Source organism: Acipenser ruthenus, chromosome 32 (assembly GCF_902713425.1).
Source record: "Acipenser ruthenus chromosome 32, fAciRut3.2 maternal haplotype, whole genome shotgun sequence".
NCBI classification, from domain to species: Eukaryota; Metazoa; Chordata; class Actinopteri; order Acipenseriformes; family Acipenseridae; genus Acipenser; species Acipenser ruthenus.
The window spans coordinates 4,955,892-4,973,052 of record NC_081220.1 but is presented as its reverse complement, the minus strand read 5'-3'; the positions used below and the strand labels follow the sequence as shown (position 1 = coordinate 4,973,052).

Sequence of the window (17,161 nt, the reverse complement as noted above, 5' to 3'; positions counted from 1 at the left end):
CCCAGCATCACCCCCCTCCGTCCCCCACTCAACTCAGCCCAGCTTACTTACCTGTCCCCAGCCAGAATCTTTCCGTCTCAACCACAGCCAGTTGCTGCTCCTTTCTGCTGCTTCAGATAAGTTCTTCACTGTGCGACGCAACTCTTGGCCACTGAATCCGACGTCTCTGAGAAACCGGGTTGTAGAGTGTGCCACAAATCCTCGACAACCCACTTCCACTGGGTAAACCCGAACTCTCCATCCTCGCTGTTCCGCTTCAGTGGCTAGTTGAGCATACCGCAGTTTCTTCCTCTCATACGCCTCATCTACAACATCCTCCCATGGCACTGTTAACTCTACCAGGTGAACAAGGCGTGCTGATCCAGACCACAAGACAATATCTGGTCGAAGGTTAGTGGTGGCAATCTCAGGTGGAAAAATAAGCCGCTGACCAACATCTGCCAGCATTTTCCAGTCTCTAGCAGCTTCCAGTTGTCCTGGGCGAGAATTGGTTTTAACACCTTTTCTTGGTGGTTGCTCTCCTGGGCGGAGGAATGTTGTCTTTTGTGTGTAATTGTGACAGTCTGGCTCGCAGTGGTGAGGGTGATGACGTCACGGACCAGGAAGTAACTGAATCACAAACAGTGGATGGGCGGGTGAAGCTGAGTGCAGTAGCACTCAGCGTATTTATTAACAAACAAAATATTAAACAAACCAACAAAACACAAAACAAAAGGGCACGAGGGCCAAACGAATGAACAAACAAACAAGTAAGTGATGTGCTGGGTAATCCAGCACGTTTTAGCAATTGTTTTCCAAATGTGGCTTTCTCTCTCCTCTCTCCGCTCTCCCGTACTCTCCTCTACACTCTCAACCCCAAATGCAGAGAGCTGCAGGTTTATATACTCTGGCCGAGGGATTAACTAGTTGGTAATTATCTTATTATCCCCCGGCCAGAGTCTGCACGCGTTTGGTAAGGATGCATGACTGTCAGCTATTTAAGTAATCAGTAGCTGATCAGCCATGCATCCTCACGGGGTTTTTAAATAATAATAAAAGACGCGGCGCTTTTACCCGCGCCGCAAACAAAAATACAAATAATAATAAATAGGGGCGGGACACTCCGCCACAGTAATGTTTTGATGGAACAGGTGACAACTTATTGGTCATGTTACGCTTGTCTTCCAATGCTAAGGCCAAACATTGCAGCACCTGGTCATGGCGCCAAGTAAACCGTCCTTGGCTAAGAGCCACCTTACATCCTGTCAAAATGTGCCTTAATGTTGCAGGTGATGAACACAAAGGACATGAGGGATCCTCTCCTACCCAGAGGTTTAGGTTCTGTGGTGATGGGAGAACATCATATGTTGACCTGATGAGGAAACTGATCCTGCTCTGTTCCATTGACCATAGGTCTTTCCAGCCAATCTTGCGTTGTTCCACACTCTCCCATCTCATCCATTCTCCCTGCTTGGCCTGGGAAATGGCCTTTATACACCTCATCCTCTCCTCCTGCTTTTGCACCTCGTTGACTACCAGCTTCCTCCTTTGAGCTGGGGCCGCCTTGTGCCATGTAGGAGGAGTTGAACTGAAACCAAGACCCCCTCTTCCATGCTGAACTTGCCCCATGATATCACCAATTCGAAGGGCAGCCTTTGCATCTTCCACAGCTTTCTTTGCCGCCCACTTTCTTCCAGTTTTCAACACAGGTGCTGCCTCCCTTACGCATTTATCGCGTGACTCTACTAAAGTCATTTCCAGTCTGACCTTGGCGCACTTAAACTCCTCGGTTAGAGCAGAGACTGGTAGCTGCAGTATTCCTTTACCATAAAGTCCCACTCTGCTGAGGCAGCGTGGAACTCCCAACCATTTCCTGATGTATGAACTGATTAAAGCTTCCAACTTCTCTACTGTTGTCAAAGAAACCTCGTACACAGTCAGTGGCCACAGCAACCTCGGCAGTAGACCAAACTGAAAGCACCAGAGTTTTAGTTTACCTGGTAGAGCCCAGCTGTCTATGCTCTTCAACCCTTCCACTGCTTGTTGTCTAACTTCTCCCACACGAACTGTGTCCTTTAGATCCCCGTCGTACCATCTCCCAAGACTCTTCACTGGCTTCTCAGACACTGTTGGTATTGCCTCACCATTAATGAAGAATGTTTTATCTACTACTTTGCCTTTAATTATAGAGATGCTCCTTGATTTAGTGGGCTTGAATTGCATTCGTGCCCATTCAATGTTATTGGTTAATTTGCCCAATAATCGATTAGTGCAGGCTACTGTTGTAGTCATGGTTGTCATGTCATCCATGTATGCTCGAATTGGTGGTAGTCGCATTCCAGAAGCCAAGCGCTCTCCTCCTACTACCCATTTTGATGCCCTAATGATTACTTCCATTGCCATGGTAAAAGCCAGTGGAGAAATGGTGCATCCTGCCATTATTGCATTGCAGCATTACTGCGGTTGTCGTTTGCTTCTTTTGACAATAATACGGCTGTTTTCACGGAAAACCGTGAGAGCATGTAGCCGTGGCTGAGTGGTTAATGAACAAACAGAGCTGTCAGAAATGGAATTCGAAGCCACGCTTCCAGGGTAACTGTGATCTGAACGCAGCGCCATAGCTCGCTCAACCATCCTGAATTAGACACGTCTTTTCACAACATTGCAGTACACTGCTGAACCTCCGATGTCTGACGCTGCAGTAAATCAACTCGTGTGTGTGTGTGTACTTATTCTTTTTCTGTTTATATGAAGGAGGGCGACCTGTTTTGTAGCATTCTATATGGGATTGTAGCAGCCACACCCAGTGACACCCAGTGAGAGTCCTAATACCGACACTACTAAAAATTAATTAAAAGGTTTGGAATAGGAATGACAACAGAATGACAAAGGCAGAATAACAATTCACAAAGCTTTATTACAATGATCCATGATTCACATAAATCAGTTCAAATAACTAACAATACAATGTATTAAAGTTGTACTAAAAACAAGGAGGGGAAATTGAATAAAGCCAGCCAATAGCCACATTTTAAAAGCAGGGGGTATTAGACCAACATATAGCAGCGATTACACTTCTCTTTAAGAGTGCTAGGTGATTGGAAACAGCTCTTCGCAGCAAGGGTACAACAACAAAAGCCAGATTGTTAATACACACAAGTTTTAACAGTATTAGGGAACGTTAGCTGCAACATTACAGGTTTAACTATATTAGAGCAATTCAACAACAATACAAGTTTAGTTAAGATAATTAGCAGCAACGTTCAGGTTTAGCAGCGCTGTAGCATAAGTAAACAGAACCAAAAGGTGTGGGGACATTTACCTGCTGCTGGAACACTTTTAATCTAACAAAACAAAATTGATGAGACCGGGACCACACGTCTCAGAGCTTTATTCAACAGACTAGCTCTCGAATTATCCAACAATTTACTTTTGGAATATACTCACACGGCTGTAACACCGCAGACACAGACACAGCGCGTCTCCAGAACACTCATCTACAGCAGCAGCACACCGAATCTCAGGTCCCACGCACCTGTCGGTACTTCCTCTCTCACCCCGCCTCAAAGAAAGAAACTTTCTCCCGACAGCCCGGCTAGCTCAGTCGGTAGAGCATGAGACTCTTAATCTCAGGGTCGTGGGTTCGAGCCCCACGTTGGGCGTCCTTTTTAAATACAAATTGTAGATGTTTCTTCGAGGCAACGGAGCAATGTCTGATTCTGTTCACATTGTATAAATATTGCAACACAATTACTTATTGGTCATTGTCATATAGCAATTGCTATTGTAAAATGCGTGCATCCTTTAAAGCTATACCGATATTGAAATAAAGAATCTTACGTTCGTGGGTTGGCTTCAATCTGATTCTTTTTTACACTTGTCATTACATCATTCATGGAGCAAGTTAGTATGTGCGTAATAAACCCAATCGGGCCTTGATACAATAGACAACCCTAGTCTGTTCTGAAATGAAATAATGCGGTTTTCTACTAAAGCAAACGCAGCTTGTCAGAATGGCCGAGTGGTCTAAGACGCCAGACTCAAGGACGCTGTCTTTCCAAAGAATTGTGTGTTCTGGTCTCCGAATGGAGGCGTGGGTTCAAATCCCACTTCTGACAGTTCACTTTTACTTATTTTTTAAATGAATCAATTTGTTCATTTTACTATAAAAGATTGTTTCAAGGAAATCAACAGCTGATACCAAACTCTTGTCAGCACTCAATACCATTTTCATTTCCATTTTAAATCGGACTAAAATAGCGTTCCTAACACAGATTGCATTTTTGTTGTAAACTGGCTACTTGTCGAAGTCACTGAAAAATATTTTGTGTAGAAACATGTGTTATTTAACTAAAGATTGTTTTAATATTTCAAATAACATATTACTTTGAAAAACATCTCCGACTGCCACTGGATCGTGGTCTCAGGCTGGGATGCGGACCATTGAGAACAGTATAAACGATCTATTAGTGGAAGTAGCTTACATGAGAAATGCCCTTGTTTAACATGCTAGGATGATCGACTTCGGTATTCTCCAACTGCTGTTTACATTTTCTAACACGTTATGAGGACGAATACAAAGGTTGACAGCTTCCTTGTAAGTGGGGGTAAGCACAAGTTATTTTCAGATGTAATGTCTATTTTAAACTCAATCTAGTCCTGCGTAGTGCAAAAGACATTGCTATATTTTTATATTAGTCAAGCCCTATTTAAAGTGTTCTTAAATTGTTTTGACATTAGCAATGATCAATTTAAATGTGGTTATTGATTTAAAAAACTGAACAATTGTGGGCTTGATGGTTTCTTTTTTCTACGTTTCTACCGGAATGAGATACACACTCAAAATGTGTCCCCTTCCTTCAGCAACCCCCGACTTAAGATTGAACTGGTCATTCCTTGCAGCGAGTAGGTTCCCGATAACAACACTCATTGTCAGCTTGGTGCTCAGAAGAAAACACTGCCACTCCTCCTGGTGGATACCGAGACCAATCCCTTCAAAACGTGTTTCATTCTAGAAATGATCCTTGCAAATATAGTCTTAACTTTTATTAGCAGACCGTCGCCCCCAACTGGCAAGCTCTACTTCATATGAAACAATGAATGGGCAACAACGAGGTGTTACATTAACAATACAAACTAACTCGAGACAGCCAAGCCGTTAAAGCATACCTTAAGTTTGTCGTGTGATACAAAAGCAAGTATTGGCATTTTTGCATCGTCTGCCTCGTCAAACAAGCTCGAGCCACAGCACACAGCGCTGCTGCATCGGGACACAGATTGTGGATTTCTAAGCGACTGAATAAACGAGCTGAGACTACTTTTTAAAGAAATTGAAAACATACCTCTAGTCGAAATACTTGCTATTTAGTTAATTAAATTATTTTTTTAAATTTGCAATCACAGACTACATTGCCAAAATAAAAATAAAAAACAACTGACAATCTGATTTGCTCGTATCAAGCTGCGATGAAGCCTATGAGAATCCCTGGCACCATTAAAGGGGAATTAGCTCAAATGGTAGAGCGCTCGCTTAGCATGCGAGAAGTAGTGGGATCGATGCCCGCATTCTCCAAATAATTTTAAAGTATCTGCGTATTTTGTCCCGGCGCATTATGGAGATAAATACAAAGTGTAACAATTCTTTGTAACAGAGACGCCCACCATGCATGTGTATTTTAATGCACAGTCTGCTAATTTGTAATAATCCACGGACTGAAAAACTGCAGCGCGTGATATTTTGTAGGTCTTCTTATCTCCTATGTCCGCTAACGCTAGGCACAACGTGCCCGAGTGCTGTAGCAGCAGCCATGAAGCAAGTTAGTTTTCCAGTAGAAATAAGGCTTTTGTGTATGGGTGTTTTGAAAAGATCAGTTAAATAGCTACGTATTTTGAAATAAGGATGTATTCATTATTATGAACGTTGGCAGAAAGGATATGGTATTATTATTTCCCACGTGTGCTTGACTTGTACAAATCTGATAGAGTTTCAACAAAGGCATTTGACTTGGGTTCATTATTTAGCCTATACTGCCATCTGCAGCATTACTGCGGGTGTCGTTTGCTTCTTTTGACAATAATACGGCTGTTTTCACGGAAAACCGTGAGAGCATGTAGCCGTGGCTGAGTGGTTAATGAACAAACAGAGCTGTCAGAAATGGAATTCGAACCCACGCTTCCAGGGTAACTGTGATCTGAACGCAGCGCCATAGCTCGCTCAACCATCCTGAATTAGACACGTCTTTTTACAACATTGCAGTACACTGCTGAACCTCCGATGTCTGACGCTGCAGTAAATCAACTCGTGTGTGTGTGTACTTATTCTTTTTCTGTTTATATGAAGGAGGGCGACCTGTTTTGTCGCATTCTATATGGGATTGTAGCAGCCACACCCAGTGACACCCAGTGAGAGTCCTAATACCGACACTACTAAAAATTAATTAAAAGGTTTGGAATAGGAATGACAACAGAATGACAAAGGCAGAATAACAATTCACAAAGCTTTATTACAATGATCCATGAGTCACATAAATCAGTTCAAATAACTAACAATACAATGTATTAAAGTTGTACTAAAAACAAGGAGGGGAAATTGAATAAAGCCAGCCAATAGCCACATTTTAAAAGCATGGGGTATTAGACCAACATATAGCAGCGATTACACTTCTTTTTAAGAGTGCTAGGTGATTGGAAACAGCTCTTCGCAGCAAGGGTACAACAACAAAAGCCAGATTGTTAATACACACAAGTATTAACAGTATTAGGGAACGTTAGCTGCAACATTACAGGTTTAACTATATTAGACCAATTCAACAACAATACAAGTTTAGTTAAGATAATTAGCAGCAACGTTCAGGTTTAGCAGCGGTGTAGCATAAGTAAACAGAACCAAAAGGTGTGGGGACATTTACCTGCTGCTGGAACACTTTTAACCTAACAAAACAAAATTGATGAGACCGGGATTTAACCACACGTCTCAGAGCTTTATTCAACAGACTAGCTCTCGAATTATCCAACACTTTACTTTTGGAATATACTCACACGGCTGTAACACCGCAGACACAGACACAGCGCGTCTCCAGAACACTCATCTACAGCAGCAGCACACTGAATCTCAGGTCCCACGCACCTGTCGGTACTTCCTCTCTCACCCCACCTCAAAGAAAGAAACTTTCTCCCGACAGCCCGGCTAGCTCAGTCGGTGGAGCATGAGACTCTTAATCTCAGGGTCGTGGGTTCGAGCCCCACGTTGGGCGTCCTTTTTAAATACAAATTGTAGATGTTTCTTCGAGGCAACGGAGCAATGTCTGATTCTGTTCACATTGTATAAAGTATTGCAACACAATTACTTATTGGTCATTGTCATATAGCAATTGCTATTGTAAAATGCGTGCATCCTTTAAAGCTATACCGATATTGAAATAAAGAATCTTACTTTCGTGGGTTGGCTTCAATCTGATTCTTTTTTTACACTTGTCATTACATCATTCATGGAGCAAGTTAGTATGTGCGTAATAAACCCAATCGGGCCTTGATACAATAGACAACCCTAGTCTGTGCTGAAATGAAATAATGCAGTTTTCTACTAAAGCAAACGCAGCTTGTCAGAATGGCCGAGTGGTCTAAGGCGCCAGACTCAAGGACGCTGTCTTTCCAAAGAATTGTGTGTTCTGGTCTCCGAATGGAGGCGTGGGTTCAAATCCCACTTCTGACAGTTCACTTTTACTTATTTTTTAAATGAATCAATTTGTTCATTTTACTATAAAAGATTGTTTCAAGGAAATCAACAGCTGATACCAAACTCTTGTCAGCACTCAATACCATTTTCATTTCCATTTTAAATCGGACTAAAATAGCGTTCCTAACACAGATTGCATTTTTGTTGTAAACTGGCTACTTGTCGAAGTCACTGAAAAATATTTTGTGTAGAAACATGTGTTATTTAACTAAAGATTGTTTTAATATTTCAAATAACATATTACTTTGAAAAACATCTCCGACTGCCACTGGATCGTGGTCTCAGGCTGGGATGCGGACCATTGAGAACAGTATAAACGATCTATTAGTGGAAGTAGCTTACATGAGAAATGCCCTCGTTTAACATGCTAGGATGATCGACTTCGGTATTCTCCAACTGCTGTTTACATTTTCTAACACGTTATGAGGACGAATACAAAGGTTGACAGCTTCCTTGTAAGTGGGGGTAAGCACAAGTTATTTTCAGATGTAATGTCTATTTTAAACTCAATCTAGTCCTGCGTAGTGCAAAAGACATTGCTATATTTTTATATTAGTCAAGCCCTATTTAAAGTGTTCTTAAATTGTTTTGACATTAGCAATGATCAATTTAAATGTGGTTATTGATTTAAACAACTGAACAATTGTGGGCTTGATGGTTTCTTTTTTCTACGTTTCTACCGGAATGAGATACACACTCAAAATGTGTCCCCTTCCTTCAGCAACCCCCGACTGAAGATTGAAGTGGTCATTCCTTGCAGCGAGTAGGTTCCCGATAACAACACTCATTGTCAGCTCGGTGCTCAGAAGAAAACACTGCCACTCCTCCTGGTGGATACCGAGACCAATCCCTTCAAAACGTGTTTCATTCTAGAAATGATCCTTGCAAATATAGTCTTAACTTTTATTAGCAGACCGTCGCCCCCAACTGGCAAGCTCTACTTCATATGAAACAATGACTGGGCAACAACGAGGTGTTACATTAACAATACAAACTAACCCGAGACAGCCAGGCCGTTAAAGCATACCTTAAGTTTGTCGTGTGATACAAAAGCAAGTATTGGCATTTTTGCATCGTCTGCCTCGTCAAACAAGCTCGAGCCACAGCACACAGCGCTGCTGCATCGGGACACAGATTGTGGATTTCTAAGCGACTGAATAAACGAGCTGAGACTACTTTTTAAAGAAATTGAAAACATAATTCTAGTCGAAATACTTGCTATTTAGTTAATTTAATTATTTTTTTAAATTTGCAATCACAGACTACATTGCCAAAATAAAAATAAAAAAAAACTGACAATCTGATTTGCTCGTATCAAGCTGTGATGAAGCCTATGAGAATCCCTGGCACCATTAAAGGGGAATTAGCTCAAATGGTAGAGCGCTCGCTTAGCATGCGAGAAGTAGCGGGATCGATGCCCGCATTCTCCAAATAATTTTAAAGTATCTGCGTATTTTGTCCCGGCGCATTATGGAGATAAATACAAAGTGTGACAATTCTTTGTAACAGAGACGCCCGCCATGCATGTGTATTTTAATGCACAGTCTGCTAATTTGTAATAATCCCCGGACTGAAAAACTGCAGCGCGTGATATTTTGTAGGTCTTCTTATCTCCTATGTCCGCTAACGCTAGGCACAACGTGCCCGAGTGCTGTAGCATCAGCCATGAAGCAAGTTAGTTTTTCAGTAGAAATAAGGCTTTTGTGTATGGGTGTTTTGAAAAGATCAGTTAAATAGCTACGTATTTTGAAATAAGGATGTATTCATTATTATGAACGTTGGCAGAAAGGATATGGTATTATTATTTCCCACGTGTGCTTGACTTGTACAAATCTGATAGAGTTTCAACAAAGGCATTTGACTTGGGTTCATTATTTAGCCTATACTGCCATCTGCAGCATTACTGCGGGTGTCGTTTGCTTCTTTTGACAATAATACGGCTGTTTTCACGGAAAACCGTGAGAGCATGTAGCCGTGGCTGAGTGGTTAATGAACAAACAGAGCTGTCAGAAATGGAATTCGAAGCCACGCTTCCAGGGTAACTGTGATCTGAACGCAGCGCCATAGCTCGCTCAACCATCCTGAATTAGACACGTCTTTTTACAACATTGCAGTACACTGCTGAACCTCCGATGTCTGACGCTGCAGTAAATCAACTCGTGTGTGTGTGTACTTATTCTTTTTCTGTTTATATGAAGGAGGGCGACCTGTTTTGTCGCATTCTATATGGGATTGTAGCAGCCACACCCAGTGACACCCAGTGAGAGTCCTAATACCGACACTACTAAAAATTAATTAAAAGGTTTGGAATAGGAATGACAACAGAATGACAAAGGCAGAATAACAATTCACAAAGCTTTATTACAATGATCCATGAGTCACATAAATCAGTTCAAATAACTAACAATACAATGTATTAAAGTTGTACTAAAAACAAGGAGGGGAAATTGAATAAAGCCAGCCAATAGCCACATTTTAAAAGCATGGGGTATTAGACCAACATATAGCAGCGATTACACTTCTTTTTAAGAGTGCTAAGTGATTGGAAACAGCTCTTCGCAGCAAGGGTACAACAACAAAAGCCAGATTGTTAATACACACAAGTTTTAACATTATTAGGGAACGTTAGCTGCAACATTACAGGTTTAACTATATTAGACCAATTCAACAACAATACAAGTTTAGTTAAGATAATTAGCAGCAACGTTCAGGTTTAGCAGCGGTGTAGCATAAGTAAACAGAACCAAAAGGTGTGGGGACATTTACCTGCTGCTGGAACACTTTTAATCTAACAAAACAAAATTGATGAGACCGGGATTTAACCACATGTCTCAGAGCTTTATTCAACAGACTAGCTCTCGAATTATCCAACACTTTACTTTTGGAATATACTCACACGGCTGTAACACCGCAGACACAGACACAGCGCGTCTCCAGAACACTCATCTACAGCAGCAGCACACCGAATCTCAGGTCCCACGCACCTGTCGGTACTTCCTCTCTCACCCCGCCTCAAAGAAAGAAACTTTCTCCCGACAGCCCGGCTAGCTCAGTCAGTAGAGCATGAGACTCTTAATCTCAGGCTCGTGGGTTCGAGCCCCACGTTGGGCGTCCTTTTTAAATACAAATTGTAGATGTTTCTTCGAGGCAACGGAGCAATGTCTGATTCTGTTCACATTGTATAAAGTATTGCAACACAATTACTTATTGGTCATTGTCATATAGCAATTGCTATTGTAAAATGCGTGCATCCTTTAAAGCTATACCGATATTGAAATAAAGAATCTTACTTTCGTGGGTTGGCTTCAATCTGATTCTTTTTTTACACTTGTCATTACATCATTCATGGAGCAAGTTAGTATGTGCGTAATAAACCCAATCGGGCCTTGATACAATAGACAACCCTAGTCTGTGCTGAAATGAAATAATGCGGTTTTCTACTAAAGCAAACGCAGCTTGTCAGAATGGCCGAGTGGTCTAAGGCGCCAGACTCAAGGACGCTGTCTTTCCAAAGAATTGTGTGTTCTGGTCTCCGAATGGAGGCGTGGGATCAAATCCCACTTCTGACAGTTCAGTTTTACTTATTTTTTAAATGAATCAATTTGTTCATTTTACTATAAAAGATTATTTCAAGGAAATCAACAGCTGATACCAAACTCTTGTCAGCACTCAATACCATTTTAATTTCCATTTTAAATCGGACTAAAATAGCGTTCCTAACACAGATTGCATTTTTGTTGTAAACGATCTATTAGTGGAAGTAGCTTACATGAGAAATGCCCTCGTTTAACATGCTAGGATGATCGACCTCGGTATTCTCCAACTGCTGTTTACATTTTCTAACACGTTATGAGGACGAATACAAAGGTTGACAGCTTCCTTGTAAGTGGGGGTAAGCACAAGTTATTTTCAGATGTAATGTCTATTTTAAACTCAATCTAGTCCTGCGTAGTGCAAAAGACATTGCTATATTTTTATATTAGTCAAGCCCTATTTAAAGTGTTCTTAAATTGTTTTGACATTAGCAATGATCAATTTAAATGTGGTTATTGATTTAAACAACTGAACAATTGTGGGCTTGATGGTTTCTTTTTTCTACGTTTCTACCGGAATGAGATACACACTCAAAATGTGTCCCCTTCCTTCAGCAACCCCCGACTGAAGATTGAAGTGGTCATTCCTTGCAGCGAGTAGGTTCCCGATAACAACACTCATTGTCAGATCGGAGCTCAGAAGAAAACACTGCCACTCCTCCTGGTAGATACCGAGACCAATCCCTTCAAAACGTGTTTCATTCTAGAAATGATCCTTGCAAATATAGTCTTAACTTTTATTAGCAGACCGTCGCCCCCAACTGGCAAGCTCTACTTCATATGAAACAATGACTGGGCAACAACGAGGTGTTACATTAACAATACAAACTAACCCGAGACAGCCAGGCCGTTAAAGCATACCTTAAGTTTGTCGTGTGATACAAAAGCAAGTATTGGCATTTTTGCATCGTCTGCCTCGTCAAACAAGCTCGAGCCACAGCACACAGCGCTGCTGCATCGGGACACAGATTGTGGATTTCTAAGCGACTGAATAAACGAGCTGAGACTACTTTTTAAAGAAATTGAAAACATACCTCTAGTCGAAATACTTGCTATTTAGTTAATTAAATTATTTTTTTAAATTTGCAATCACAGACTACATTGCCAAAATAAAAATTAAAAACAACTGACAATCTGATTTGCTCGTATCAAGCTGCGATGAAGCCTATGAGAATCCCTGGCACCATTAAAGGGGAATTAGCTCAAATGGTAGAGCGCTCGCTTAGCATGCGAGAAGTAGCGGGATCGATGCCCGCATTCTCCAAATAATTTTAAAGTATCTGCGTATTTTGTCCCGGCGCATTATGGAGATAAATACAAAGTGTGACAATTCTTTTTAACAGAGGCGCCCACCATGCATGTGTATTTTAATGCACAGTCTGCTAATTTGTAATAATCCCCGGACTGAAAAACTGCAGCGCGTGATATTTTGTAGGTCTTCTTATCTCCTATGTCCGCTAACGCTAGGCACAACGTGCCCGAGTGCTGTAGCAGCAGCCATGAAGCAAGTTAGTTTTTCAGTAGAAATAAGGCTTTTGTGTATGGGTGTTTTGAAAAGATCATTTAAATAGCTACGTATTTTGAAATAAGGATGTATTCATTATTATGAACGTTGGCAGAAAGGATATGGTATTATTATTTCCCACGTGTGCTTGACTTGTACAAATCTGATAGAGTTTCAACAAAGGCATTTGACTTGGGTTCATTATTTAGCCTATACTGCCATCTGCAGCATTACTGCGGGTGTCGTTTGCTTCTTTTGACAATAATACGGCTGTTTTCACGGAAAACCGTGAGAGCATGTAGCCGTGGCTGAGTGGTTAATGAACAAACAGAGCTGTCAGAAATGGAATTCGAACCCACGCTTCCAGGGTAACTGTGATCTGAACGCAGCGCCAAAGCTAGCTCAACCATCCTGAATTAGACACGTCTTTTTACAACATTGCAGTACACTGCTGAACCTCCGATGTCTGACGCTGCAGTAAATCAACTCGTGTGTGTGTGTGTACTTATTCTTTTTCTGTTTATATGAAGGAGGGCGACCTGTTTTGTCGCATTCTATATGGGATTGTAGCAGCCACACCCAGTGACACCCAGTGAGAGTCCTAATACCGACACTACTAAAAATTAATTAAAAGGTTTGGAATAGGAATGACAACAGAATGACAAAGGCAGAATAACAATTCACAAAGCTTTATTACAATGATCCATGAGTCACATAAATCAGTTCAAATAACTAAAAATACAATGTATTAAAGTTGTACTAAAAACAAGGAGGGGAAATTGAATAAAGCCAGCCAATAGCCACATTTTAAAAGCATGGGGTATTAGACCAACATATAGCAGCGATTACACTTCTCTTTAAGAGTGCTAGGTGATTGGAAACAGCTCTTCGCAGCAAGGGTACAACAACAAAAGCCAGATTGTTAATACACACAAGTTTTAACAGTATTAGGGAACGTTAGCTGCAACATTACAGGTTTAACTATATTAGACCAATTCAACAACAATACAAGTTTAGTTAAGATAATTAGCAGCAACGTTCAGGTTTAGCAGCGGTGTAGCATAAGTAAACAGAACCAACAGGTGTGGGGACATTTACCTGCTGCTGGAACACTTTTGATCTAACAAAACAAAATTGATGAGACCGGGATTTAACCACACGTCTCAGAGCTTTATTCAACAGACTAGCTCTCGAATTATCCAACACTTTACTTTTGGAATATACCCACACGGCTGTAACACCGCAGACACAGACACAGCACGTCTCCAGAACACTCATCTACAGCAGCAGCACACCGAATCTCAGGTCCCACGCACCTGTCGGTACTTCCTCTCTCACCCCGCCTCAAAGAAAGAAACTTTCTCCCGACAGCCCGGCTAGCTCAGTCGGTAGAGAATGAGACTCTTAATCTCAGGGTCGTGGGTTCGAGCCCCACGTTGGGCGTCCTTTTTAAATACAAATTGTAGATGTTTCTTCGAGGCAACGGAGCAATGTCTGATTCTGTTCACATTGTATAAAGTATTGCAACACAATTACTTATTGGTCATTGTCATATAGCAATTGCTATTGTAAAATGCGTGCATCCTTTAAAGCTATACCGATATTGAAATAAAGAATCTTACTTTCGTGGGTTGGCTTCAATCTGATTCTTTTTTTACACTTGTCATTACATCATTCATGGAGCAAGTTAGTATGTGCGTAATAAACCCAATCGGGCCTTGATACGAGACAACCCTAGTCTGTGCTGAAATGAAATAATGCGGTTTTCAACTAAAGCAAACGCAGCTTGTCAGAATGGCCGAGTGGTCTAAGGCGCCAGACTCAAGGACGCTGTCTTTCCAAAGAATTGTGTGTTCTGGTCTCCGAATGGAGGCGTGGGTTCAAATCCCACTTCTGACAGTTCACTTTTACTTGTTTTTTAAATGAATCAATTTGTTCATTTTACTATAAAAGATTGTTTCAAGGAAATCAACAGCTGATACCAAACTCTTGTCAGCACTCAATACCATTTTAATTTCCATTTTAAATCGGACTAAAATAGCGTTCCTAACACAGATTGCATTTTTGTTGTAAAATGGCTACTTGTCGAAGTCACTGAAAAATATTTTGTGTAGAAACATGTGTTATTTAACTAAAGATTGTTTTAATATTTCAAATAACATATTACTTTGAAAAACATCTCCGACTGCCACTGGATCGTGGTCTCAGGCTGGGATGCGGACCATTGAGAACAGTATAAACGATCTATTAGTGGAAGTAGCTTACATGAGAAATGCCCTCGTTTAACATGCTAGGATGATCGACCTCGGTATTCTCCAACTGCTGTTTACATTTTCTAACACGTTATGAGGACGAATACAAAGGTTGACAGCTTCCTTGTAAGTGGGGGTAAGCACAAGTTATTTTCAGATGTAATGTCTATTTTAAACTCAATCTAGTCCTGCGTAGTGCAAAAGACATTGCTATATTTTTATATTAGTCAAGCCCTATTTAAAGTGTTCTTAAATTGTTTTGACATTAGCAATGATCAATTTAAATGTGGTTATTGATTTAAACAACTGAACAATTGTGGGCTTGATGGTTTCTTTTTTCTACGTTTCTACCGGAATGAGATACACACTCAAAATGTGTCCCCTTCCTTCAGCAACCCCCGACTGAAGATTGAAGTGGTCATTCCTTGCAGCGAGTAGGTTCCCGATAACAACACTCATTGTCAGCTCGGTGCTCAGAAGAAAATACTGCCACTCCTCCTGGTGGATACCGAGACCAATCCCTTCAAAACGTGTTTCATTCTAGAAATGATCCTTGCAAATATAGTCTTAACTTTTATTAGCAGACCGTCGCCCCCAACTGGCAAGCTCTACTTCATATGAAACAATGACTGGGCAACAACGAGGTGTTACATTAACAATACAAACTAACCCGAGACAGCCAGGCCGTTAAAGCATACCTTAAGTTTGTCGTGTGATACAAAAGCAACTATTGGCATTTTTGCATCGTCTGCCTCGTCAAACAAGCTCGAGCCACAGCACACAGCGCTGCTGCATCGGGACACAGATTGTGGGTTTCTAAGCGACTGAATAAACGAGCTGAGACTACTTTTTAAAGAAATTGAAAACATACCTCTAGTCGAAATACTTGCTATTTAGTTAATTAAATTATTTTTTTAAATTTGCAATCACAGACTACATTGCCAAAATAAAAATAAAAAACAACTGACAATCTGATTTGCTCGTATCAAGCTGATATGAAGCCTATGAGAATCCCTGGCACCATTAAAGGGGAATTAGCTCAAATGGTAGAGCCCTCGATTAGCATGCGAGAAGTAGCGGGATCGATGCCCGCATTCTCCAAATAATTTTAAAGTATCTGCGTATTTTGTCCCGGCGCATTATGGAGATAAATACAAAGTGTGACAATTCTTTGTAACAGAGACGCCCACCATGCATGTGTATTTTAATGCACAGTCTGCTAATTTGTAATAATCCCTGGACTGAAAAACTGCAGCGCGTGATATTTTGTAGGTCTTCTTATCTCCTATGTCCGCTAACGCTAGGCACAACGTGCCCGAGTGCTGTAGCAGCAGCCATGAGCAAGTTAGTTTTTCAGTAGAAATAAGGCTTTTGTGTATGGGTGTTTTGAAAAGATCAGTTAAATAGCTACGTATTTTGAAATAAGGATGTATTCATTATTATGAACGTTGGCAGAAAGGATATGGTATTATTATTTCCCACGTGTGCTTGACTTGTACAAATCTGATAGAGTTTCAACAAAGGCATTTGACTTGGGTTCATTATTTAGCCTATACTGCCATCTGCAGCATTACTGCGGGTGTCGTTTGCTTCTTTTGACAATAATACGGCTGTTTTCACGGAAAACCGTGAGATCATGTAGCCGTGGCTGAGTGGTTAATGAACAAACAGAGCTGTCAGAAATGGAATTCGAACCCACGCTTCCAGGGTAACTGTGATCTGAACGCAGCGCCATAGCTCGCTCAACCATCCTGAATTAGACACGTCTTTTCACAACATTGCAGTACACTGCTGAACCTCCGATGTCTGACGCTGCAGTAAATCAACTCGTGTGTGTGTGTGTGTGTACTTATTCTTTTTCTGTTTATATGAAGGAGGGCGACCTGTTTTGTCGCATTCTATATGGGATTGTAGCAGCCACACCCAGTGACACCCAGTGAGAGTCCTAATACCGACACTACTAAAAATTAATTAAAAGGTTTGGAATAGGAATGACAACAGAATGACAAAGGCAGAATAACAATTCACAAAGCTTTATTACAATGATCCATGAGTCACATAAATCAGTTCAAATAACTAACAATACAATGTATTAAAG

The 17,161-nt window shown here is 41.0% G+C and overlaps 11 non-coding genes across 11 annotated transcripts; 7 read left to right on the top strand and 4 right to left on the bottom strand.

The window, feature by feature from the left end:
* Positions 1 to 3,568: 3,568 nt before the first annotated feature.
* On the top strand, positions 3,569 to 3,641 carry trnak-cuu (transfer RNA lysine (anticodon CUU)). The gene has a single exon. It is a non-coding gene; the product is annotated as a tRNA-Lys (tRNA).
* Positions 3,642 to 3,986: 345 nt separating this feature from the next.
* Positions 3,987 to 4,097, top strand: trnal-caa (transfer RNA leucine (anticodon CAA)). The gene is made up of 2 exons: positions 3,987 to 4,024; positions 4,052 to 4,097. It is a non-coding gene; the product is annotated as a tRNA-Leu (tRNA).
* Positions 4,098 to 4,813: 716 nt separating this feature from the next.
* Positions 4,814 to 5,019, bottom strand: LOC131703515 (small nucleolar RNA U3). Its single transcript, XR_009309957.1, has one exon. It is a non-coding gene; the product is annotated as a small nucleolar RNA U3 (small nucleolar RNA).
* Positions 5,020 to 7,159: 2,140 nt separating this feature from the next.
* trnak-cuu (transfer RNA lysine (anticodon CUU)) lies at positions 7,160 to 7,232 on the top strand. Its single transcript has one exon. It is a non-coding gene; the product is annotated as a tRNA-Lys (tRNA).
* Positions 7,233 to 7,579: 347 nt separating this feature from the next.
* Positions 7,580 to 7,690, top strand: trnal-caa (transfer RNA leucine (anticodon CAA)). Its single transcript has 2 exons — positions 7,580 to 7,617; positions 7,645 to 7,690. It is a non-coding gene; the product is annotated as a tRNA-Leu (tRNA).
* Positions 7,691 to 8,406: 716 nt separating this feature from the next.
* LOC131703545 (small nucleolar RNA U3) lies at positions 8,407 to 8,612 on the bottom strand. The gene has a single exon (XR_009309986.1). It is a non-coding gene; the product is annotated as a small nucleolar RNA U3 (small nucleolar RNA).
* A 2,560-nt stretch (positions 8,613 to 11,172) lies between these two features.
* trnal-caa (transfer RNA leucine (anticodon CAA)) lies at positions 11,173 to 11,283 on the top strand. The gene is made up of 2 exons: positions 11,173 to 11,210; positions 11,238 to 11,283. It is a non-coding gene; the product is annotated as a tRNA-Leu (tRNA).
* Positions 11,284 to 11,833: 550 nt separating this feature from the next.
* LOC131703594 (small nucleolar RNA U3) lies at positions 11,834 to 12,039 on the bottom strand. Its single transcript, XR_009310033.1, has one exon. It is a non-coding gene; the product is annotated as a small nucleolar RNA U3 (small nucleolar RNA).
* A 2,142-nt stretch (positions 12,040 to 14,181) lies between these two features.
* Positions 14,182 to 14,254, top strand: trnak-cuu (transfer RNA lysine (anticodon CUU)). Its single transcript has one exon. It is a non-coding gene; the product is annotated as a tRNA-Lys (tRNA).
* A 345-nt stretch (positions 14,255 to 14,599) lies between these two features.
* trnal-caa (transfer RNA leucine (anticodon CAA)) lies at positions 14,600 to 14,710 on the top strand. Its single transcript has 2 exons — positions 14,600 to 14,637; positions 14,665 to 14,710. It is a non-coding gene; the product is annotated as a tRNA-Leu (tRNA).
* A 716-nt stretch (positions 14,711 to 15,426) lies between these two features.
* Positions 15,427 to 15,632, bottom strand: LOC131703590 (small nucleolar RNA U3). The gene has a single exon (XR_009310029.1). It is a non-coding gene; the product is annotated as a small nucleolar RNA U3 (small nucleolar RNA).
* Between the last annotated feature and the right edge of the window lie 1,529 nt (positions 15,633 to 17,161).